The sequence below is a fragment of the Catharus ustulatus genome, unplaced genomic scaffold, assembly GCF_009819885.2.
Source record: "Catharus ustulatus isolate bCatUst1 unplaced genomic scaffold, bCatUst1.pri.v2 scaffold_108_arrow_ctg1, whole genome shotgun sequence".
In the NCBI taxonomy this organism is placed as follows: Eukaryota; Metazoa; Chordata; class Aves; order Passeriformes; family Turdidae; genus Catharus; species Catharus ustulatus.
The window spans coordinates 1-25,042 of NW_024879455.1; positions in this window are offsets into that span (position 1 = coordinate 1).

Genomic DNA, 25,042 nt, shown 5'->3' on the forward strand with positions numbered 1-25,042 from the left:
ATAAATTAATATCCCTTCAGCAAACTGTAGAGAAGTACAAACCTCTGCAGTGTGCTTTTAAGTCATTAAATTAATGCATGGATTTGTCAACTCTTTCCTCATAAGCTTTAATCAACTTGTTCCATCTTTTCCATTTGCCTCCACACAAAAACTGCTGAGCACGCTACAAACAGCATTATGCACGAGTCTTCAAACGTTTCACGTACCTGGGGCAGGACTGTGCCCTTCAGTTTCTCAACACAGGCTTCATTTTCCTGACAGGCACCCTCATCCTCAAGTATTTCCTTCTAACTGGTTTGCCTGTCAAACAGAGGAGAAACAATTACTGAGTAATGTTTTACATGTTGTAATTTCCCTGTCCTATTTTATAGCCTACTATTAAATGTGAAAACCAGAATTCATTGATTCTTTAAGAAATTAGAAGTGTAATATTATTTGAAGAAACTCTGTGCCCCTGAATCGCCACCCCCTCCCCTCAGCTTTTCTTCCTCACCCCCAAAGAAGGCACAGAACGACCCACACTGCCCTGGACAGCAGCACGGCACTGGATTCCAACCCATTCCACGTGTACATCCCCCCAGAAAGGGGCTCTGCTGACACAAGAAAGGGGGGGCAGCCCCCAGAAGGGCTGAAACTCCTCCCCAGCCCCATGGACACAGGTGACAAGAGGCAGAAAGGAGGAGTGGTAGCAGAGAGGACACAGGAAGAAACCAAGATCAGGGTGCAGGATGAAGTGGAAAAAAACCCCAAAAACTAAAAACCGAAAAAACCAGAGATGCTGGATGGACAGCACACAGAGAGGGATTGAAAAAGAGCAGGGACAGCCAATGGGACACAAGGATCCCCTGGGAACCAATGACATGGGGAGCTCCACAGAGGCACAGAGACTGAAACAGGAACACGAGCGAGGTACGGGCAGAAACACTGAGTGCCAAACACACAAACCTCTGGGGCTCTGAAGGAGCTGTTCTGCCTTCTGGGGAAGCAGTTGTTGAAGTTCTTGTAGTTGAGGTTCCAAATGCCTCATGGGTTCACAGAGCTGGGAAAGCTGAGGTTTTACCTTGTTACTACTGCTCCGGGGCTGCTGGAACTGTAGAAAACTGTCCTGTGGCTGGGAGAAAAAAGTGTCCCTCCCTCCCAGCCCAGTTGTCACTCCCAGAGCTGTCTGCGCCAGGCTCCTGGAAGGTTTCCTAACTGTTTCACTAGTTCAGGGATGCTTGTGTCCATACTGTCAAGACCGGCATGGCAGGAGCCACTGGGAACAAAGGTGCCGTGGCCATTCGGATGCTGTTTCACACCTCCAGCCTTTGCTTTCTGTGCAGTCCTTTGGCCACAGGGAAAAACTGCCTGGGAAGGGCTCTGAGCTCTCCCTGGAGCCTTCTCTTCCCCATTACTCACCCCTCTCTTGACTCTACCAGTGATCAGCCCTGGGAGATTAACAGAGTCATGGACAGGCTTTGGAGAGTTTTTAACCTGGAAGAAGTGGAGCAATCTCCAGGAAATCCAGCCCTCACTGGGAGGCCACAGAAGAGATTTCTAACCATCACCATCTACCACATGGCAATGGTCAAGAATTTACAGACAACATGCAAAACTGGCTGTGACTTTCATTGCCTCAGATCTTCCCACTTGCACACATTTCCTGCTCCTATGATCTGACAGAGCAGCTTGGTCATATTTTATACTTGCAGATGATTTCTGAATTACTCTGTTAATCTCCCAGTGCTGATCACTGGTAGAGTCAAGAGAGGGGTGAGTAATGGGGAAGAGAAGGCTCCAGGGAGAGCTCAGAGCCCTTCCCAGGCAGTTTTTCCCTGTGGCCAAATGGGGAAGACAAGAACAACCAAGCTTTCCAATTAAACTGCATTACTCATATCCTGCTTTTTGTCCAATGATCCCCCTTTTTCCCACTAAGGCCAGATTCCTTGGTAAGACTTCAAACTGTGATTACTTCCTTACCAAAGCAGCCTCCAAATTGTTCTCACGTGGCTTCTAAGGCTATCCCAGACTGCATCCTGGGACAGGACAGGATGGATATATGAGAAACATATTCCCTCTGCTGCCAGCTGCACACTGGTAGCAGCTGGTACAACACCAACACTTCCAAGGCACCCAACCCAAGTCACCCCCAGTGTGATAATCCGAGGTCTCCAAATCCATGCTGTAGAACACAGCAGGGAACAAGGCATGTGGACAGATCAATCAACTCCAGAGGAATGTTCTGAGCTGCTTTGCCACATGCCTTGAACCCTGTCCCCTTCACCCAGTGCAATGTTCAAACCCAGCCCTGGTCACTCTGCTGGTCACAACACAGCAGCCTGTCTTCCCCAAATCCCAGCTTTCCATGGCTTTGGTGGCCTGAAACCTTCTCTCCATGGATCCTCAGCCCACCTCCCTTGCACTGCTCCAAGGCACTTACCCCTCAGGCAGTGGGCACTGGCTGAGGCATGGCTGGTTGTTCTGCTTTGCCACCTTGCTGCTCTGAAATGGGGGTGGTGGGCAAAATCTCTTCTTTGGGTTCCACAATGCCTGACAAAAACCCCGGAACTGGGACTGTCCACTACTAAACTGTGGTGATGAAAAGCACCTCATCAGCTGGGAGCGAGGAAAAAAAACCCAGCTGAGGACAAAATACCCAGCCCATTGGCTGGGGACTTTTAATTCTCAATTTTAAAATGAGTTAAAACACCTGAAAGGCAAAAATCCTGCTCACAAGGCTGGAAGCAGTCAGCACACACACTCGCACAGGCAGTCACGAGCAGCAGCAGACAGACACAAACTCTCACAGACACACACGGACACTCACGCGCTCCCACTGTCACACACTCCTCAGCTGACATGCTGACTGCAACCCCTGCTTGAAATGCTACAACGAAGAGGATGCTTCAACACATCTTCCAGCTGCTGCTCTTAACATCAAATGGTAGACTCCAGGAAAATTGGTAGCATCGGTGACTGCAGAGATAGGAACTCACCTCAGGGACCCGCAAGACAACAGGAGGTGGTCACCAGGTGCCTCCCTGACAGCTGGAGGTTATCCCCACATGTTGGCTACCCCAAACCCCATAGAACAGAGATGAACAATAAAGTTTTGTAACTGCTCCATGTAACGGTGACCACGTGCCAGGGCAGGGGCAGCTCCAAGTCTAAGTGGCACAATATAGGTACATGCAGGATAGGTACATACAGCATAGATACGTACAATAAAGGTACATGCAATGTAAGCCAAGACAGGCACACACAGGACAGGTACCTACAGTATAAGCCAAGGAGGTACATACAGGATAAGTGAGGACTGGAGATAACTCTCTGGAGGATCAAGTCTCAAGCCCAATACTCTTTGAAAAGATGGAACCTAGGGAACTACTGAGGGCACATAAGGAGGGTCTAACACACTCCCTATAGAAGGCCAAGAGAATGGCACGTGAAAAGAAGGCACTACCAAAGCTGAGATGGAAAATTGATGAGAACATCTTGTGTACTTCTTTCTGTCTCAAAGAGTAAAAAGGTAAAAATGCCGGAATAAGCCCAATGCAGGAAAAAACACGAGTAGAGTCCAGCCAACGTGGCCTGGAATGATGCTGGAACAAAGAACTCCAAGAGGTTGCTCTCGGTGTGAATACAATGCAGACACAGCTGGGAGCAGCAGGACAGACTAGACCTTCACATCCCTTCTAACCACAATGGGTGGAGGATTCTGTGACACAGAGGGAACAACAGTAAGAACTGCCAGCCAAAAAAGAGCACGGGTGTACCAGGCTCCCCAAATGACTGCAACACACCTCCACAGCAGCAAGGCCTGTTACAGCCTGACATACAATTGTACAGCATGTTTGCCACCGACTGGTAACCTTCACTTAGGCTTTTCTTTTCAGCTTCTTAGCTTAGACATAATCATTACTTTTCACACTTCATTTTAGCTATTGGATAATGGAGAATTATTTGCCTTACAAAATCCTGTCACATTTCCCAATAGTATGTGGCACCCAGCTCAAAAAATACACAGGATAACCATTTTCTTTATACTCAGTCTGGGCCTGTTCCCTTCACTTCCACCACACTGCCCAGCCACAGCATTCATTATTCTCCTCAGAGCACTCCCTCACAAAAAATGCAGGAGACAGTTTCCCTTTCTGTCACTTCTGCACAAATCTTATATAAAAGTTATTGAAAACCACACTGTAATTTACCTTCCTGCTGTAATTAAGTCCACACCTCTTTACTTAGATTCTTATGTTTATTCTCCTACAAAAAGCAAGGCATGATATTTTGCTACTGCACGCACCAGAAGGCCAGCATGAAAACATCAAATTGAATCTTAAGTCTCTGAATAGCATCTTTGCCCAAGTATTTACAGAGTATTTTTCAGTTTGAGTGACTTCAACTGCCCAGAATTATGTGAAACAGAGCCTGGTCAAAATCCAAAAGTGAATGAATGCTCTTAATACTTCCGTGCTGACACCTGGCCCTACCATACACACAAGTGCTACTCCTCAAGTGCTGGCTTTTTAATGGAATAAAAGATGTAGCAATGTGACAAAGTTAAAAGAAGGGTGATCTTGGTTCTACAAACAAGCCTTACTAGAGAGGCCCTCAGCTCTGACTCTCAGAGCCCACACTAAGAGCATTTCAGTTAGCCACAAAGATGAAAATTACTGCATTATTACATTATCTAACCTGATTAGCCCGGATTGCACCCAACACTTTGTATCTGACTTGAGCAGAGGGGTGTATTTTGACAAAAAACAAGTGACCAGTAAAGCACATAAAGCTGTAGCAGTGTAGAACTTCAGCAACCTCAGATTACCACCTTCCATAATCCAGGCTTAGTGTAGCTGTTCTGCACAATGAGCACTAACACACATTCCCGAATTTCTGAATAAAACCACAACACAATAAGGTGCATCCAAAAACACCAGGCAGACATGTCATATACTGTTTGCAAGTGGCTCCCCTAAATTAGCAGACAAGCCATTAAAGTTTTACAGCCTTACCCACGTACTGGCATCTTGCAGAGGGCTTTTTCATTTGGCTTTCATGAGAAAATAAGGAAGGAAGGACACCAGAAGTTTTGGAACATGAATTTCCAAGGAAAGAAATGAGAAGATTTTGGGGAGGGAGAGGATGGAAACCAGAAACTTTCCATGGAAATGCACACTACTAAAGAACCAAGCAAGTTTAGGAATAAAATGAAGAGAAACCACTTGTAAAATGGCTTCTAAACTTCAAAATGCTACAACATTGGATAGAACCTTTCGGAACTTTTAACCTGAATTTCAGCAGTTGGCAATAAATAAATTTCTAAGCATATCTAAAACAGCCAATGGAATATGACAAGAATTAGTAGGAATGGACAGGCTTTTCCAGAGTAACTACCACTGTAGTTTAGACACAGTTTGCTGATGTGTCACCATCAGTGGGAGCCATCACAGACCCTAAAAGAAGCAGGACCACTGGTTAGCAGACACTGAACAAAAGAGAAAATGTTAACCACCTCTGCTGCTCTGCACCCTCCTCTCTCAAAACATCAGAAATTAAGTTAAATTAAGGTATTTTTAGCTTGAAGTTTGCTGGTTTTGTTGCAAACAAGGAAAAGAAGCTTTATACTAAAACCCCAGAGCTTTCTCCTTCCTTCAGCTGTAACAGAAAGATAATAACACCCCCTTCCTATCTTGGCCTGTTTCCATCCTGCCTGCCTGCCTCCTACAGCAACTATCAATTATTCTTTCAGATTATCTGAGGTTCTGGGGAAGAAAAAAAACCCAGCACTGGGTAGACTATGGCACAAGCATGGATAAATGAGTATGATGCCATTAACAAGACAGGCAGCATCAAGAAATTTATTTCTTAAAAATTCCTTCATACAGAATGTGACACTGGATAATAAAGAACAGTTAACAGCACAGTAACTACCACAGGGCAGAGATAAGGAAGGCTGTGGGATATTCTGAGAATATTATAGAACCTGGAAAGTACTTGTGTGCAATTGCACTTAGGGATGTGAAAAGGCAGAGCAACTGAACAGACATAAATTGGTTTTTTTAAATGACTGATGCAAAGTAAGAGAGAGCCTCTCTGTCCACTGAGTCCCAAAGAAAAACAAGGGAGACTAAGCTCAGGAAATGTATTCAGCTGGAGATGGGGGGGGAAAAAGCTCATCAGACTTCGTAAAAAAAATAAAATCACCTATTTAAGAACTACTTTTCTTCTAGTTATGATTTGTAACAAACACTGGTTTGAAACTAATGCAGAGATTCATCTGAAAAGCCTGTTACTGTCTAACTTAAGGTCTCTTAAGGACAAGGTGTGTTAAGACAGACAACTGTTCAGTGCAATCAGTGGTACCAGAGTCCAGGGGAACACAAGCAAAGAACTTCACAAACTTTATTCAGCTGTTTTATGCCATCAATCACAAATGGGTATTAACAAAGCCCACAAAGAACACCAACAATATACACAGCAACAGAACTGTGTCACAAAATTCCATCTCACATAGCTCTTCCAAAGAATGCAACAAAAACCAAAAAGAGCCCTAAAAGCTCGGAATAGTTTGAGGAGGAACATTACTGAACAGAAACTGACTTGTGTGCAATCCAGCCAAGAACTAGTACAACAAACCCAGAGGTTTGTCAGGCTCTTTTCTAAAAGAAAAGCTAACAGAAATAATGAAGCACTAAGCACTGGGTCCCCATTATCCATCCTCCAAAAAAGTATCTTATATAAACACACTTACATGAATCTACTCTTAATTGCTGTGATTCAGATGTACTTCATTCTTCTCTCAGCGATGCAACCAGAAGAGATTTGCCAAGCAGACATTTTTACATTTTATTGCAGTAGATTAACACTAGTTAAGTGCTGCATTGCTTAAGTTTTGTTGTTCAGTAATAGCTAAGATCAAATTAAAACCAAGAGCTCTTCTTTTTGACAGCCGTAAGACGGTTTGCACCCACAAAAAGGATTTTCTCAACAGCTTTAACGGAACATCCAATCTTTTGCTGCTTTCTTGGAATTATAAGTAGTTTCTGATGGCACAGGCTTACACTAAAAAGCAACTTTTGTTCTAACACTGTGGCATTATACTGTTTCCCACCACGCTTGGAAAAACTTAATTTTTAGATTCCAAGGGAAAGGTTACACGACTGGAAACAAATATCTAGCTTGCAGGATTTCAGACTTTTCAGCAATTCCCTGCACACTCAACATTTGGAGTGTAATCTCTGCTCCATGTGGAGGGAGCAATGTGCAAGGTTTCCCTGGATGTGCTCTGAAAGTCTGCCATCACCCCAGAACAACAGTACCAGAGGAGAGTGAACAACGGTTCCTCTTCTTGTCGGGAGTCATTGACTGGTCCCAATTCTTCAGTAAAAATGTTTTTCCCTTTTGCCTACTCAAGTTATCTTGAATGGTCCTTAATCCCATCACAGAACTTCCTCAGCAGTCTCTGAAGTCTTTGCCTATTTCAGACTCCTCAGGCCAGTTCCTGTAAGGAGCTGAATTTGTGGGGCACCTGTGGATACCTGATAAAATACTGTTCAGTTCACAGGACTAACAGTGGCAGACTCCCCAGATTCTAGGGCAGATTGATTTGCCTGTGTCCACACTTGCCAATATCAATTCAGAAGTGCAAACTGCATGGGGGACTTACACAAACCCTTACCTGAGGCAGACATGGAGGTCACTGCACTCACTTTGCTGCTCTTCAGCTGATAAAGTCAAACAGAACTTCTGGCAGGGAAACAACCAACTGGACATCAGACAAAACCCCCTCAGTGTCTAATGACTACTTCCCCATTCTTTAGAATGCATTTACCTTAAGTTAAAAGAATTCAATTCAAAGTGTTGATGCAATTACAAGGGACAAAAGGCACTTTAGACAAGCTGTATTTTAAGAAGGTATATAAAAGGGCAGAGAGCACAGGGTTCGTTTTACACAACAAAAGGCTTTGTGTCATTTGTGGACTGTACTGGATGACAGATTTACTCATACATGAGGAGGAATGAGAAAAGAGATGGACAAGGAAATGCTTTTATGAAAACATGGCACCTCCATTTGGGCAAAAGGGCAACTACTATTAAAGAATTTAGGCACTGGGATATTATAGATATGACAGAGCAAAACCCAAGACAGCACAGGGGAGGCTGAAGAGAAAGCCCAGCTGATGAAACAATCTTACTTTGGGCAAGGACATCAAGAGAAGGACACAGAAGCAGCACAGGGGTCTGTCATGCAAGCTCTTCAGGAAGACGACAGAGGGGGAAAAATCACTGAGAATTTTGTATATATAAACACTTCAGATCTTAACTTCATGGTCCTTGAAAAAGTTGAGGCAATTCTGTGACTAAAATATCCAAATCTTTTCTTACTGGTTTTCTAACCCGATAAAATTGAAATACTTAATAATTGCAATTAGCCCGTCACTGCAATTACACACCACGATCAGGCACAGAAAACACACACACAAAGGAAGAAAATACTGACATTTCAGATCTTCCACCTACACCCACTAGGTTTGCTAAGGCAATTTTGAATAAAAGAGTATTAAAATTACACAGAGGACTCAACACTAGGAAACGAGCCTCAAACTTTTCAGTCTAACTGTATGAGGGAGAAGACACAAGAATCAGTTTAAAAAAACAGAGAGCTGAGGAAAAAACCTCGGATTTACCAAAATGAATGCAATTACAAGCATAACAAAACCGCTTTCCTAGAAATTCATGCATCAAATGCAACAGCATATTTTAATTTATGAGTCTGTAGACTTCATATCATCATGATAAATGGATGACAGTAATTTTTTAACTTAATGTCAGCAGGGTGTAAAGATTAACACTGGCATTCTTCCTTGCATAAATTACCTATCCAAAACCAATAGGCTGAGACTGATTCTCTGTTCTTACAAGGTGTAACAAATCTATAAACAGCAATATCACCATTTATAATGTTTCATAATTACAATGACTTATTTTTACACAAGTCATTAACTCTCGCATTCCTTAATAAGGAACAGACTTCACTTCAGCTATTTGCAATCAGACTTCTTCACTTGTAGAGACCTGATTTCATGGTTTTTTTGTTCTGCAGTGCTGTTTTCCCTTGAATACAGTACCATATTTAAGTAGCAAGAACAAAACACAACTGAAACAAAAAAAATAATATTTAATCTGAAAAGCAAAGACCAGTAAAGACAGGAAAAAAACAGCATTTTGTTTATTAGATGATAGTTATAAGAATGAAAAAAAAAATCTCAAAACAAACAAAAAAGCCCAAAAAACAATCAAAAAAGCCACCTTCCAAAGGCTCACAATTCTCGTTCCCTGAGTGCCAGCGGGACAGGAAGGACTGTCAGAAATAACTGACCTCTCAGTGAGTCAGAGAAGAAATGGAAAATGAACTTTAAAGTAGGCAACTCTCTTGCATGATGCAGAGTTCTGAGTCACCAGGACCACTAGGGAAGGTGTGTCTACTCCATTTCCTAAGATGTGCCTGAAACTCTGCATGTAATTCTGACATTCCAGGATTCATCACTTCCCTCACCATCTGCAAACTCAAACTCCAACTCACATGTGAGGAGCTGACGTGCCAGCACAGCACAGAATCTGTTTCAAAAGAAATCTGTTATTTAAAAAGGCATGAGATGTGCAATACTAATTTCCATATAAAAAACAGGGCCATTAAATAAATAGTGGTACTGGAATTCCTTCCCTTTCAAACACGATGCAAAACTCTCAATGCACATTATCTTGCCTAGCTACCAAATAATTTCCAAAAAAGGGCAGACACCATCTTCTATTACACTTTTAACCTTTTTATTTAGACAGAGCAGTATGTCAATGCTTTCATCCCTCAGAACACAGCAATAGTGCTAATACCCTGTGGAGTAAACCAAGAGTGGTTTGCACTGCTCCTTACAATTACTCCTAGTGATTACTTCTTTGTACATGAACTAGTAAATAAAACCTTCCCAAAGCAAAAAGGTGACATTGCCATAGAGAAACATCTCCTCAACAGAGCACTTAAGAACGAGACACCTAAAGTTTAAACAAATTAAATTAACATGTGCCAAACAGTTCTACCAAAGCTTACAGAAGATGTTCTGAACATAGCTGAAAGCAAATATCACAATATTTACCTTTCTCAGACCTCCTGGCATGTAGGTCTACACAACAGTGCTACCTGAATTAGTTCCTGCTTTTACTTACTGTGAAATATTGTCCATCATCCAACTGTGTTCAACCAAAGAATGTAAATACACTAAAAAGCCAGGAGTCTTCTCTGAAATGAGCAGCTGCCCAATGACAGATTCTTCTTTTACACAACTATTATTGGAAGGTTTAGTTTTATTCTTCAAGTCCAAGAAATTCTGGGGAAAAAACCTGAAATGTGCCATTTCAATGAATTATAGCCGTATAGATAAAAACACTCATTTAGTGCAATGAATTTGACAATAGATTTTTAACCTACTATGAAATCTCCTGAATATTAAAGAGATGGATGTATTTTATTCATTAGCAATTGACTTATTTCATCACTTTATTAACAGGAATGTCCAGGAACTTTCAGAAACCCACACCCTGCTCTAAGGAACAAACACCACTCAGCTACTGGGACTGCACTCCAGCTGTCAGTCCCCACAGAGCTGACACCAAACAAGTTTTAGAGCCATGAACACCCAAACTCTGCCCCCTTTCAGGCAAAGTCTGCCCTCATGTTTAATGAGCAAAGCTTAACTTGGGAATAGCAACTTACTTGTGACTCCACTTACCAGGTTTTAGATTACTGACCCCTGCAGAAGTACTCATGTTTCCTAGTGCTGCATGAACCAGGTAGTCCTAACTAATGGAACTAAGCCCAAAGGACAGGCCCAAAGAAATGGGCAAGCACAGGGCCCACTGACCATACGGACACACAGAAATTACACCACATTTAAGGCACAACACAAACTTTTCCTTCCCCCATGTTATGGCACTTTAAGATAAATCAAAAAAGTAGAACTATACAAATTTATGTGTGCTTCACAACACAAAGACTTCTAACCATGCATATCAAGACGTATTTTAGCAGGAGTAACACAGAAAGCAGGCACTGTGCAACTGAAATGCTTCTGTTGAACACTTTTCCTCAGTGAGGGCAGACCCTTACTTCAGAACTGAGAACTTCTTTAAACTGCATAAAGTGTTTTCCCTCTTCTGTCAGACAGTGTTTTCTGCCTTTTTAGATGCTGAAGACACTCACTCCTCCAGTAAATGCAGTTTACTACCTAGGCCTCTTCACTGAAGAGATCTGTAAAAGAGATCTGACAAATATCTGTGACACTGAAAATTCCAGAAATTCTACTGTTCATTCCAAGTAACTGGAACACAGGGCATCACAACAACCTCTTGTTTAAGGTGTATGTACTTCCTTTTCCTGGAGACTTCTCACAGCTGCACAGAGGATTTGAAAATGCAGAGGGAAAAGTAGCTGTGGAGATGGATTAATGTACCCCTGTCACACCCACCTGGGACTTCTGCCCAGCTCTACACCATGCACAGCAGGAACATCCACTGGGGTGGGGACATGTGAAATAGCAGTGATGGTTTCACAAATCATTATACAACCTCATCTTTCACTGGATTCCTACTGAAAAGTGATGAAAAATTTTCAAAGCATATAAGAGAACAACGGGGTTCTGAAAAGTATCATACCTGATACCACAAGGAAATCATCAATACTTGTTATGTCATCCACAGCTTCAGTAAGAATGTGGATGTGATTCTCCCCCATACTCCTATACATCTCCATGTTGCTTTTCACAACTTGACTTTTTGGTCTGGCAGCAAGAGCTAAAGCAGCATTAACAACCTGTACCAGAAAACAGACAAAACCAACTAATTATTTCTTCAGAAATGAGACCTTATGTTTTACCTAACACAGCAAAGCAGCATTCCTGTTCTCCAAACAAAAGTTTTGCTCAGTTTTTGGTTCTGTTCTCAAGCAGAAGTATCAGTTAGATGCTGCTTAAGCCAACTTCCATCTCAGCTTTACAAATTAACAAGTGGATGGAAGAGGACAGCAGAATCCCAACATTTTGCTGTTAGTTGGAAAAATCACACTCTTCCAGTTCGCAAGATATAAAACAGAAGGAGGTTTTTACTCACACACACTTACCAGAACAGCCAACATCAGTTCTGAGTTGAAGCTCTTTAGCATCCAGAACTTGCTATGGAGCACCTCCACAGAAAGTATCAGCCTCTGCCATGTCAGAGTGGGAGGCTTTGCCAGAACAGGTCTGTCAGGATCAGCGGCACGGGACATAACTCGTACTACACCTAGATAAAAGCAGCAGGCTGGCTGTGCTAAATCACTTCAGACTAAAATCAGAAACTATATCCACATGAAGAGGGCAGATTTCATCTCTTTCAGAAAAGACTAACTGAATATGCAAACAGTGGGTCCCAAAGTGATTACAGTAAATTCATGAATACAAGCCGCACGGAATATAAGCCGCACTGCTGGTGTGTTGGCAACATTGTTGCCTTTGTTAATAGATAAGCCGCACCCGGAATATTAGCCGCACTTTAGTTCGCAGTGAACTTTCACAAAGTCGTCATTTAGTAACACAATCGCGGGATCGCTGGGGCTTACTGGCTTACTGCCGACCTCGGAAACATTGTTTCCAAGTGAAAAAAGACACACCCTTTATTTACAAGCCGAAAAAGACAGGAACAATAGTGTGGTCATTTTGCGAGCATTCCCAATGGATCCGCGTTGCCTTTAAACAGCCGCTGAGCCGCGCAGGCAGGCAGCTGAGCTCCGAGCGGAGCCACATCTCCGTGCTGGCACAGGAGCGGCCGCTCTGGCCCTCGCAGCCCGCGGGGGGAGCGGCCCCGTTTTAGCCCCCGCGGCCCGCGGGGGGAGCGCCGCTCTGGCCCTCGCAGCCCCGCAGGGGCAGCGGCCCCGTTGTAGCCATTGTGACTGCGGGGGGAGCGGCCGTTGTAGCCCTCTCCCTGCGGGCTGAGCAGCTCCCCCAGCCCTCTCCCTGCGAGCCGATTGCCCGCTTCATCCCTCTCCCTGCGGGGAGAGAGGCTCCCCCAGCCCTCTCCCTGCGAGCCCAGCCAGCCCCGTAGCCGCACAAGACTGAAAACACTTTAAAAAGTACAGAGAAGTATCACACACTTTTATCGAACTGCCGAGGTAACTCACCCCGATAACAACCCCCGCCCCTCAGTAACGCCGCCATCCACAGGCAGACAATAAGCTGTTCTCTGATTGGTTCATCGTCGGAACAACGGGAAACCATGGATTTCAGACTGTTTTGGCTCGGGACTGGACCAGCATGATACTAGGTAAGGGCAGACATCACATTTTTGTCCATAGATTAGCCGCACCGGAATACTGGCCGCATTTTCGGGTTTCCACCAAAATTTTAGTCTTCTTGCTGCGGCTTGTATTCGTGAAATTACTGTACTTCTATAGGTACTTCTTCAGCCAATTAGCTACAGAGGTTTTTTCCTAACATGGAAGCTTACTGATATTACATACATGAACACTTTTAAATTAAACTAACACACATGCTGGGAAGAAGCAGAACACTTGCACTTCCCTTTTTTCTCTTCTGAACACTGCTTATTTATCAAAAGGGAGAATGATTTTAAGACAACCAAACAACAAGCAAAACATGGGGAGAAGAAAAACAATACACCCTTGTTGCTGAGCATGGGAGAGAATTAAAAAGCACAGGAAGTGCAGGAGAAAAAGAAGGAAAAACCATCACAAAGGGAATATATTACAAGTAATCCTTTGCTTTCTGAAAAAGGAAGAAACCATTCAAATTGCACAGTGGCCCTGGAAAGAGTCATAAAAAGACTTTGCAAGATACTTCAATAGACCAGAATATGCTGGTGCAGTAACAACAAGCATTCTGCCTTCCCCATTTTGCTCAGCTGGGTTCCTGACTTGGTAACACACATGTGTTACAGCCCAGGAAAAGAGCAGAAGCTCTGATACTGCCTTGAGCAAAAGGCAGCAAGGCTGGCATCAAACAGGCACCACCTACATACTGGGGGACACTTTTATCAAAGTAGACTGCAAGTTGTAATTAATAATTCCTCCAATTCTACCTCTAAACATTCGAAAATGTTGGAAAGCACGTTTCAAGAAGTCAGCACGTGCATTTCTGTCCAAATCATACATTTTGTTAGGATGCACAGCACACCCAAAATCTCAATTAAGTGCCTGTCCCTGTACGATTGCATAGAAGGTATCGCCTCCAGTTTCTCTATTTCACTAGCAGTACCCAAGATACAGAACTTCCCACATGCACTGCAATACATAAAAGCCCATTTCTGTTTGGCTCTACAGTAGCTTCTGCAACACTTTTAAAAGTAAGAAATATGCAGGAGTTGAGGCTTTAACTGTTTTCATTCCTATCACGCTTGATCCCATTTTACAGCAGTAATTTTCTAAGTCAGGGGCTCAAAATTTCACCTCAATAATTCTTAGATCACATTGGTCCTGTTTGGATCTACCACACTAACTAGTTTAGGTTTTAAAATGTGTCCATCAAGACTGAAATACTGAACAAGTAACTTTTCTATTTAAGCCCCTAATTAGATACTAACTGAAAGTCAAACTCTATTCTGGTTGAATACAATAAAGTCTTCACTTTACTGCATTTTCTTCTTTATTTTGGCAGATTTACCAGGTTGGCTCTGCCAAAAGTAACAATGAGACCGTGCAAAAAGCTGTTTCAGTATCAGAACCAGCACCTTCTATATCGCCAAAGATAAAAAGAACCAACTTTTGTCTCGTCACATGTAATAAAGAGGTGAACTGCTTGGGAAGATTGCCAAAACTGTTAGAGAATGTGTAGCCAGCCTTATCAGATGGGTGCATTCAGAAAGCCTGATGACTCCAGCTATGCCTGGAAATGAAGTCCCAAATCCTGCAGTAACTACAGCCCAGGCAGGTGGGCACCCTGCTCTGACAGCACAGGTGCACTGGCACATTGGATGGGCTGAGGCTGCACAAGGGCTGCAAACCATCACCTCTAACCACCTCAGCAACACAAACCAGAGCATTTACCTAAGGAGTCCCGCAGGAAACTTACAGCCACAAGTGAAATCAGGTCCATCCCACACAAACGCAGCTAATCCTGAATTCAGCATAAAGGTGACACTGCTCCTTATGGCTCCCCTGCTAAATCATCCCCTCAATATTCTACTAAGAAAAGAATTCCACTTTGGATAAGCACGGTTTCCACAAGTGTGGAAACAACTAATAGAAAAACATACCACAGAACAATTCAGACTGTTAGCAATGAAACCAAAATCCTGTCATAGCTTAATTGCAGAGCACACTACAGACCCCATGTCTTTGTCCTGCCTGGGAACCACATCAAGGTATGAGACTTAGGAGCCAAGCAAGGCTGCTGAAGTTTGGCTAAGCACAGATCTGCTGTGAGCTTTGTTCTATGTGGAACTGTCCCAAAGCCATGATCCACATGCATGGTTCAGACCATGCACTCTCAATCTAGCCTAACAAACTAGAAGACATACATTATCACATAAGTAAAATGGAGACTTTAAACCCTCTTCTCCTGTAAAAAGAATGGGAAAAAAAATCAAAACTAAAATTTCACACTGGGACATACTCAGACTCACCAACAAGAGACCAAGTGGAAAACACCACTTTCCTTAGGCTTAATGAAGTTTATTAGCTTTTCTACTTCACTCCAACTATCATTCATGGTGTAGATTTATCATCTGAACTGGTCTCAATAAACAATGAGAACAAAACTCCTCAGAAGTCCCTGTTTCACCACTGTTTCCTGATCTCAAATAAGGCTAACATTCGTTACTGGCTAATTAAATAGAGCCTTATTCTATCTTATTACAGCCTTATTAGGCCGTTCAAATTCCAGTATTACTTTTTCCCCAGTTGTATTTCTGCACACAAATATCACAGTTCAGGTTACCACAAAGTTGCTACTACTCCTGCTCACTGCTGGGGCATTTCACCAGGAGCTAAACTACCAGTTTTCAAATCAATCCTTGGACTTATGAGCAGAACCTAGGAGAGGAGAGCATCTGCTACTAGTAAATGCACAGCAGTAATATCATATGTCCTCATCAAGTACAGCACACATCATACTCTGCATTCCATCAAATGAAAGGCAGTCTCTGAAATTTACAGTGATTACACAAGTTGAGAGAAGCTTGAGGACACAGCAAAATGACGACAGTAATAAAATTATCCTGCTCTCTACTAACTTCTGAACAGCTGGCTGCTCCATCAAAACACAGGTACATTCAAATGAAATGCAAGGTGTGCACAGGACACGCAGCTTTCAGCGACGTACTCCTGTGCACAGTGGCTACAACAGGGCACGTGGGGGCAGAAAAACAAAACACCAAGACCACAACAGGCCCACAAGCCCAGACCTGGACACTGCTCATGCAGTCAGCTTAGGACTGGCACAGTTACTCCTTTATTGCACAAGTGACAACTTGGAGACAGCAGACATCCATCCTGCCACACCAGGCAGGGAAGCCATGGTCAGGTGCCTCTAGGGAAGGATGAATCATCCAGCCCAAGGTCACGCAAAAGGAGAGAACCCAAGAGGAAAAAGTGCCTATGCAAGGTTGGATTAACATTACAAGAGAATACTTTTACAGTCTCTCAATTAAAAAAAACAAGGAAAGAAATAATGGCAAATGGTTGTTATGGCAGTGACTACAGAAGAAGAAAACCAGACATTTCTTAGAAATTAAATATAAGGATATTCTGAATACCCAAAACTGTTAGTTCCTCTAACCAAAACAAGAAACAAGCTCACGTTTTGCTTGGTGATTATCTTTCTTTTCAAATGAACAGGAGCTGGCCCCCCAGCTTTACATTCACTTGCACACCTGGCAGATTAATTGCCAACTCAACTAGGTAGGCAAACGCATCAACTTGACACAGTAACAGCACAGGCAAGTTCAGTCAAATATTCCACAAATATGCTTGATAAATTTACTTTCAAGAACTGAAGGACCAGTTCTGCCCCAGTGTAAGGTACTACAGCAAAGTCAGAGGAGCTCACCCCAGGGTAACACCATTTACAACTTGACCAGGGTTTTGGTACACTAAAAGGTGAAACTTCGTAGCTCCATATTTTATTGCTAAGGGAAGGATAACAGGATGGTCATATTCAAGGTTAACAGTACATCAACATGTAATTTGAGCCTGACATTTCTAGAGATCAGAATTCATTACTTTGTTTAAGATCAAAACTACTCTGTGCACCTTACACTGATCCCAATTCATTTATGTAATGTGGCCAGTTTCTAAGCACACTCAACAAGATCAATCAAGCTATGTACATGGATAACACACAGAAAGCAGGTTTCTGAGAGCTTTCAGAAAGTGGATATTTTCTAAGTACCTCATGTTCACCACAAAGAAATTGCATTGCTTGGGACAGCAAGGAAGAAAACTCATATCCAGGTGGTTTTGATGGAAGAGAACCTGAGGTTTTCCTTCCTTCTGTCAAAAATGATGCCCTGACTGTCTAAAATCCGGTCCTGCAGCTGGGGTGCAGTAACAGACTCCTCATGGCACAGGGCAGTGGTTGGCTGGGGCACAGCTCTGCTGGGAAAGGAGCTGGCACCCTGCTCCGTGGCAGCAGCATTCCCAATGAAAGCTGACAGCACAGCAAGCTCCAAGGGCATGGACACAGCATGAGGAAGAGGTGACACTTGCTGCATCACACCCAGAAAACCGTGTCCACGTGTCCCCTTTGGGGCTCTCTGATACAACAGAGGCAACAATAAATAAGGCATTCAGCAGAAGGCACCACCAAGAAGGCTATGGGCTGGAGCTCTTACCCCGCAAGGAGGGAGAGAGAACTGAGCTTTTTCAGCCCAGGGAAAAGGAAAAGGGGGCTTTTCCAAGGGCCCCAAGAGCAGCCCTTGGACAGGCAGGACACGACAAAAACAGCACAGACAGGCTCTTCACGGCCATGCCTGGTGGAAGGGTATTCTGAGAGCCACCAGGCACAGGCAGGTGCTGATGAGAGACAGCACGTAGGCACACAGGAGCAATCTCACACCAAGGTCAGTCAAGCTGTGCAACAAGCTGCCAAAACAGTTTGTGCAGGCTCTGCCCTTAGACTTTCAACCCCTGACTAGTCAAAATTTAGAGAAGAGTCAGAGCTCAGAAACTAAGCTTTGAAACAAACAGCTGGGAGCAAAAGGCTGCAGACATCCTAAGGTCCCCTCCTACCTGAAGTGCTGCTGTTCTGAAACGCAGAAATTACACAGTAATTCTATGATAAATACTGTCATCAATTCCTTCTGGAGTAAGAGTGACACTTCACAGGGTAATACAGGAAAGATAATAAAAATGTAAACAAAGCAATACCACCATGATATGATTTCCTAGGTCACTACTAGGACACAATGGTTCTATTAAAGAAACCACAGAAACATGCTGGCACTCTGCACAAAATCGTGGGGAACTTATTTCTATCAAGCTGCGCCTTGTACTTCTCTTAACACAGTGGGGGACCTTAAATATACAGATACACCCAAGCTCTGCAAAAAGAGTAACTATTTACTACTAAGTCAAAGAAACAAACCTGGAACAGAAAAAACCCCACTCTAATGGTAGAAAAGTGCAAGCATATGGGACACTGCTGCTTTGGCACCTGGCCTGTAAAGTGACTGCAGTGACATAGATATGAAAAACTCGTAACAATTTAAAAGCTTTGAAAGCTGACTACCTTGTATGCAAAATATTTAATCATAAAATGCATTTCAGTTAATATAAATAAATAAAATTGAGGTCATGTTGATAACAACTCTAGACAATACAGACACATTCTACCCAGGGATAAGTGTATTCAAGTAGCAAATAAATTACTGGCAATATTTGTTTATAAAACTGACATAAATTGTTTTGTAAATTCAAAAGGTAAACTCTAAACCCCAATGAAAACAGCTGAAAGGAGATGCAGAGTAAAGGGAGATTGTTTAATCATTGGATCAAAAGTGACATATCAAGACAAAGCAAGACATTGATCCATTTCTGAGCATAGGACAATTTCCATCCACAGCCCACTCCTCTCCTCACAACATCCCTGAAAATGCCACTTCTGCAGTATTATCTAGGCCTGACACTTATGGGCAGATAAGTGTACAGAGGGTACATGACCATAAAGTTTCACGTTATGCTCAAAAAATTAAGACACTGCTTCAGAGACTGACTCCAAAATCCAACAAGAAACAATGACACAATAAGAAGTCAGCAATCCCTAAAATGCTAAATGCGGTTGTGAAAACAATTAAGACAAATTATGATCCAAGATAAAATTCCAAAGCCCTATTTGCAATCTCTACTTTGGCAGAACCAGTATTTCGAGAATTTACTAAGATTCTTTCTCCTTTCCCACAATTTAAAAAGCAGGAAGGAGGGATCTCACTCAAGGAACATGGCTTCAGAGTGAACATACTTGACTAGGTTTGGTAATAAATTGGAGAATAAACATTTCTGTTTCTGCCTTCTTGAATACAGCGCCTGTAAGCAACCCAGGGAATTTTTTGGATAGGATATTCAAAGGTCTGGGGGTGGGTTGCACCAATTCCCTAATTTATTTCAAGAGCTGAAAGTGCATTTTTTGATTCAACCAAAAAAACACTGCTCCTCCAACTGTATTTTTTGTATTAGCTGTACACCCATTATCCAGGATCTCACCTGGGATCCAGCAAATCCTAACACTGGGCAATTACTTTAAATAATTTGAGCTACAGTTTGAATCTTCTAACTAAACAATTACTTTCTTGTAGCCACAGTTTGCATACATGGGGAACATATTTCTACTCAGAAAGTGACAGAACACTCCACCCAAGTTTATCAAGCCTTGAGCAATGCATTCTCCAAATTTTGATTTCAAGATAAGCATATTCTTAAAATGGAAAGTAAATCTTTAGGCCAATTTATAATGTAATGCATATAAAACAGAAAGTCCTTATGGACTATGCATTCATGTAGCAAACTTTAGAGAGATGCAATAAAACTGCAGTGGAACTGGAACAACTACAGTCTAACTCCACTACAGTTACAGTCCTTGAATATTTGGTAAGGTGAACACACTTATGGATTACATTTATAAACTGGGGGGAAGGACATCACAAAGTTCAACATGCATGACACTGTTGCATCATTAAGTATATTCTACAAAATCCCTACCGAAACAGCAACAAGAAAAAAAAAAACATGCCCTACTAAATTAGCATTAATTAGCTCATCATTCCCTCTGGGACTGCTAACAAAACCTGTATTTCAGAGTAAAGAAGATCTGGAATGAAATCAAAGAGGACATTTCAAATTTAAGTCAAAATGTGAAAGCTCTTTTCATACTAAAAGGCTTCAGGAAATTCATACCCACTCCTCTTCCATGTCACATTGTTTATCTCGCTGTTGTATTCCAGGAGGAACCAAAAGGCAGCAATCAGAGCTCAGAAGGATGATGTGACTACAGTGATGAGCAAGCCATGCTGCCAAACCTACTCTGCTCTTGACCTGCCTAATTTGCCAACTTGCTGATTAACACTGCTACAGCATCTGTCACCTTCAAATACACTTTGGGCCCTGAAATGCTAAAAATGCAAGTAAATTCATATCCTTCCCACTGAAGCACTCATATTTATTTCACTGAGTGATGTTCAGAGGTTCCAGCTCCAACCACATGCATCATCTTTTGGCTCCCCTGTAAGAACCTGGGGTTCTTGCAGGGCAGTGAAAGCCAGCTGTCCTGACTGGGCCAAGGTGTGCAGTCCCCAGCCTGAAGGAAGGAAACGATTTCCAGCACCTAAAGGAAATCAGCAGCTACAGGATAGCAGGAGTAAGAGAAGAAAATAATTCTCTCATAACTTTACCAAGGGTCACAATTCCCACGGCTAAGAAAGGCAACTGAAGTACACCCTTTTCAAAAGAAAACTAATGCAACATATCCACTGAGCAAGGCTTATGGGCAAGGCTGGAGGTCATTCATTTCCTTTCTGTTTACTGACTCAAACTTTCATATTACTTACTTTTTGTTAATCTCTGTCACCAAAGACTCTCTATTTTTGCAAAGGTTTAGCAGACGGCATATTCTTCTCAAGCAGAAGAAGCTTGTTTACTACACTATCAAAGAAGTTCAAAGCTTCTCAGGCAATAAGATGAAAAAATAGATTTTGCTTCTTATTAGTGTTCTCTACATGATGCACATTTTTCATTAGGTCACATTTATTACCACCGATAAATGTCTGTGCCTTAAAAACAAAAACCCAACAAGCAATTATGAAGTACCTTTCAACTCCAGCACCTGTGCCAAGAGTGCATCGTCACCAGCAAAGAGAAAGGAGAGCAAACTCATACAGGCCATGGGGACACGCGCTCTTCCCTGGAAACAGAAGGGTAAAGACAAAATAAAAACCTGTTGCTAGAACGCACCTTGTACCCAATTGCGGAATCGATGTTGCAGCTGCTGCTGATCCCTAGAAGTGCCATAAATGGGTAAGTGAAACAACTTCTATCAAAAGATTGCATGCACAGACACACATTTTCCATGCAATACATACAGTGCATTCAGCTAAAAAAACTTCTTGTATGAAGCAGATCACTTTTTCGTAAAAAGGAAAATGTACTAGTTCACGTGCTTTTCACTTCTCAATGCATGAGACCAGGCCACAGATTTAAAGAAAAAGGAAACGCTAACAGCAGCTTCATGCCAAACCCTGCATCGCTGATCTTCCTCACTTGTGCATTGCTTAGCCAGTTCTCAAAGCGACCCGAAAAAGAGGCGAATGTAAGACTACCAACACAGGCACACGTGCTGGAGCAGCGAAAGCCTGATGGAACAGCAGCACAGAATAGGGGGCGGCAGAGCACGGACTCACCCTGGGGCCGAGCCCCGGAAGGCCTCTTCCATGCCTGCAGACATTCCAAGGTCTCTCCATGGGCACGGTGCTGCCTGGAAGGGGACCAGGGAGCACCGGCTCCCAGCACGGGAATCCCGGCCCGGTCCGGCACCTTTAGCACAGCAGCTCCTGCGCAGCCAAGGGGGCCGCTCTGAAGCACCTGCCGCAGCAGGGCCCCGGCAGAGAGAGGCATCCACGTCGCTGCCTGCCGGCGCCCGCCAGAATCCTGCTCGCCTGAGGTGCCGCTGAGCCCACACCTTGTGTCCGCACGCTGGGAAACGCCGCGGGAAGTTTCCCGGGGGGGGATCGGTGTCCAGGTTACACTCAGGCAGTCCACTAGACACGCCTTGGGGGTCCTTGCTTTTTCCCGCCCATTTTGCCACCGTCTTTAGAAGGTCGAGGGCGTGGTGACCGTGCCGCCATCTTGGGAGTGGCGTGGCGTCATTTCTGCCCCCCCGCCGCCCTCTTGAGAAGGTCAAGGAGAGTGGTGACCGAGCTCCCATCTTGAGAGTGGCATAACATCGTTTCCGTCCTTCCCGGCGCCATCTTTGGTACTGGCAGAGGCCACTTCCGGCCTCCTCGCCAGCTTTGTTGTGGTCCCTTGATGGCCTCTCCCGATGTCGTTTCTCTAAGTGACCCTCCTGAATCTGGACCCGACGCCGATCCCGCGCTCTCGGCGCAATTTTCTGCCGTCTTTCCCAGCACGCGGGCGCGAGCGGCGGGGTCAGCAGCGCCGGAAACGGCTCTGGCCGCCACTCGAGCGGCGGCATTCCGCGCCGCCGCCGCCTCTCTCGGCCAGGGTCCTGCTGGGGCTGCCAGATGGAGTGTGTCACCGTCCCTCATGGCAGGGTGCCGGTGCCCGCTGGCTCCCGCCGTCCTGACAAGGGAACGCGCGCCGTTCCGCGCTGCGTCCACCGAGCGCCTGCCTGTGCTGCCGGGGCGCCGGCTGGGGGGATGGCTGCAGTACCGCACCGTGTCCACACGGCGGCAGCACTGACACCGAGCTCAGCCCGGGCTGTGGGGCTCTGGGGGCGCACAAACGAGAGTACTCAGTCCTTCAAAAAAACCTCCAACAGGAATGCCCAAAAAAACCCCGACCAAAACTAAAAAAAAAAAAAACCCTGCCCCGAAAGAAATAAAACCAAACCAAAAAAACCCCTTTAAATATTAAAACAAACCTTTATAAATTTTTTCATATTTAATTTCTACTCAAAATGTAGACATAATTATATTTATTTAATTTCAATTATACCATACACACAATATTATTTTGCTATTTATTATATACCGAATCTTTATACTACAAATATTCATTTCTATTTTCTGTCAATTTATATCTTTCTATAGTTGTATGTTTATAATTCTATTTCATACAAGGAGCTTCCTCTAACCAAATCGGAAAAAAACCCCCAAACCTTTATTTTCAGCTATTAGTAAATACATTTTTCAATTTATATTTTTCATATTTATGTATGCATATTTATGTATGTCATTTATATATAGGTATATATAGGTATCCTATAATATATAGGATATTATAGGTATATAATACATATTATTATATTATGTATGTATATTATATATACATATATTATGTCTATATTATAACAAAAGGATATCTCTTCTGATTTTGGATTTCACAATACAGAACATGACCATGAGGTCCTGTGCCATGACTGTGTACAGGTTCAATGAGGGATCCAGCAATTAATCTGCATTTTATTGCAACATCATCACCTTGTGTTACCATGAAGGAGGGGAAAACATTGTGTTTGTCATCCAGCACTAAAGGCGTGCTTACACCATGCTATGTGATTACTGCAGTCACTGTGGGTTTTGCCACAGCATTTATTTTGAACCGGTAAGTTAGACCGTTCAGGCCTGACTTATCTGCTGGGTCATTTTGCCAATTACATGTTACATAGATTGGTTTGGTTAAAGTAAAGTTATATCAGCACTCAGTAGGTTCATCTCTGCAAAGCTTTGTGATCTCAATGTTGTTGGTAGAATTATCAACATTTTTCTGGCGACGACACAATATAAGGGCAGTTTGTTTGTTGCATGTCCAAGCTGTTGCAGGGCAGAGTTTTGACATCATGTTGGAGTGCAAACTGCTGGTAATATCTATTTCTAACAAATTTCTGGCGATCGCAATGATGGAAGCTTTTTCATGAAGAGATTTTTCCACTTTTCTGCATCCTACCTTAATTTCTTCACCAATTGTTCCAGTTAATACTCTAGCCCAGTCACTCTTGTCCCAACCCCAGTCACTTGCACGACATACCTCAGAGTCATGCAGCACCACAGTCGCTAGGTTTGGGTGACGATCACTGGGCTAGAGCCCTAGGACACTGGTGCACCTGATGGTTGCTTCAGACCATGGCCACTCGGCCAAGATTTGGCCATGGTGTTGTGGTAGGATGCAGAGAAGAACCAGCAGTGTTATCATGGTTTATCTGGTTTTCACGTCCCTCGGTGTTCTTTCTGTGAAAAGTGAACACAACAGTTCTGCCAGCAAGCGGCAGGAGATTAAAATGACGGAACTATCCAGCGGGTGCTTATTCAAAGTTCCTTTCCCATAGCGTTGGTGGCTACCCATGCCTTTTTATTCAGGGGTTTTCAGCACTAGTGGTACTTCTACAGGAGGGAGGTCCACTAGGACAGGTTGCCCAGGGTAGTGTGATGGGGTTTTGGGATCGTTTGTTCCCCGTAGCACAGGAGTTGTGCCTGGGGCTTTTGGACAAGAGGCAGTTATTTTGGGAAATCCGTTCATTCCCCATCTATCATTTATACCTCTTATAGCTTTCCATAAGTGCAGATCCCAGCCAGCCTCCTATGGTTTAAGGAGTCATTTCAGGAGACCATCTGTCCTTCCTACAATTCGGTGAGCTTGGGGGTAGTAAGGGGTGTGAAAAGTCCATTTTATTCCCTCATCCTTTGCCCAATCTTGTACTACTTTAGCAGTGAGATGGGACCCATCATCAGATTAAATTTCCTGTGGCTTTGGGAAAGTTCCAAACCACTCTTGCAATCCTTTAACAGTATTATCTCCTGTAGCTCTTTTGAATTCCTCAGCTTGGACTAACCCAGATATTATTTCCACTCCTACCAG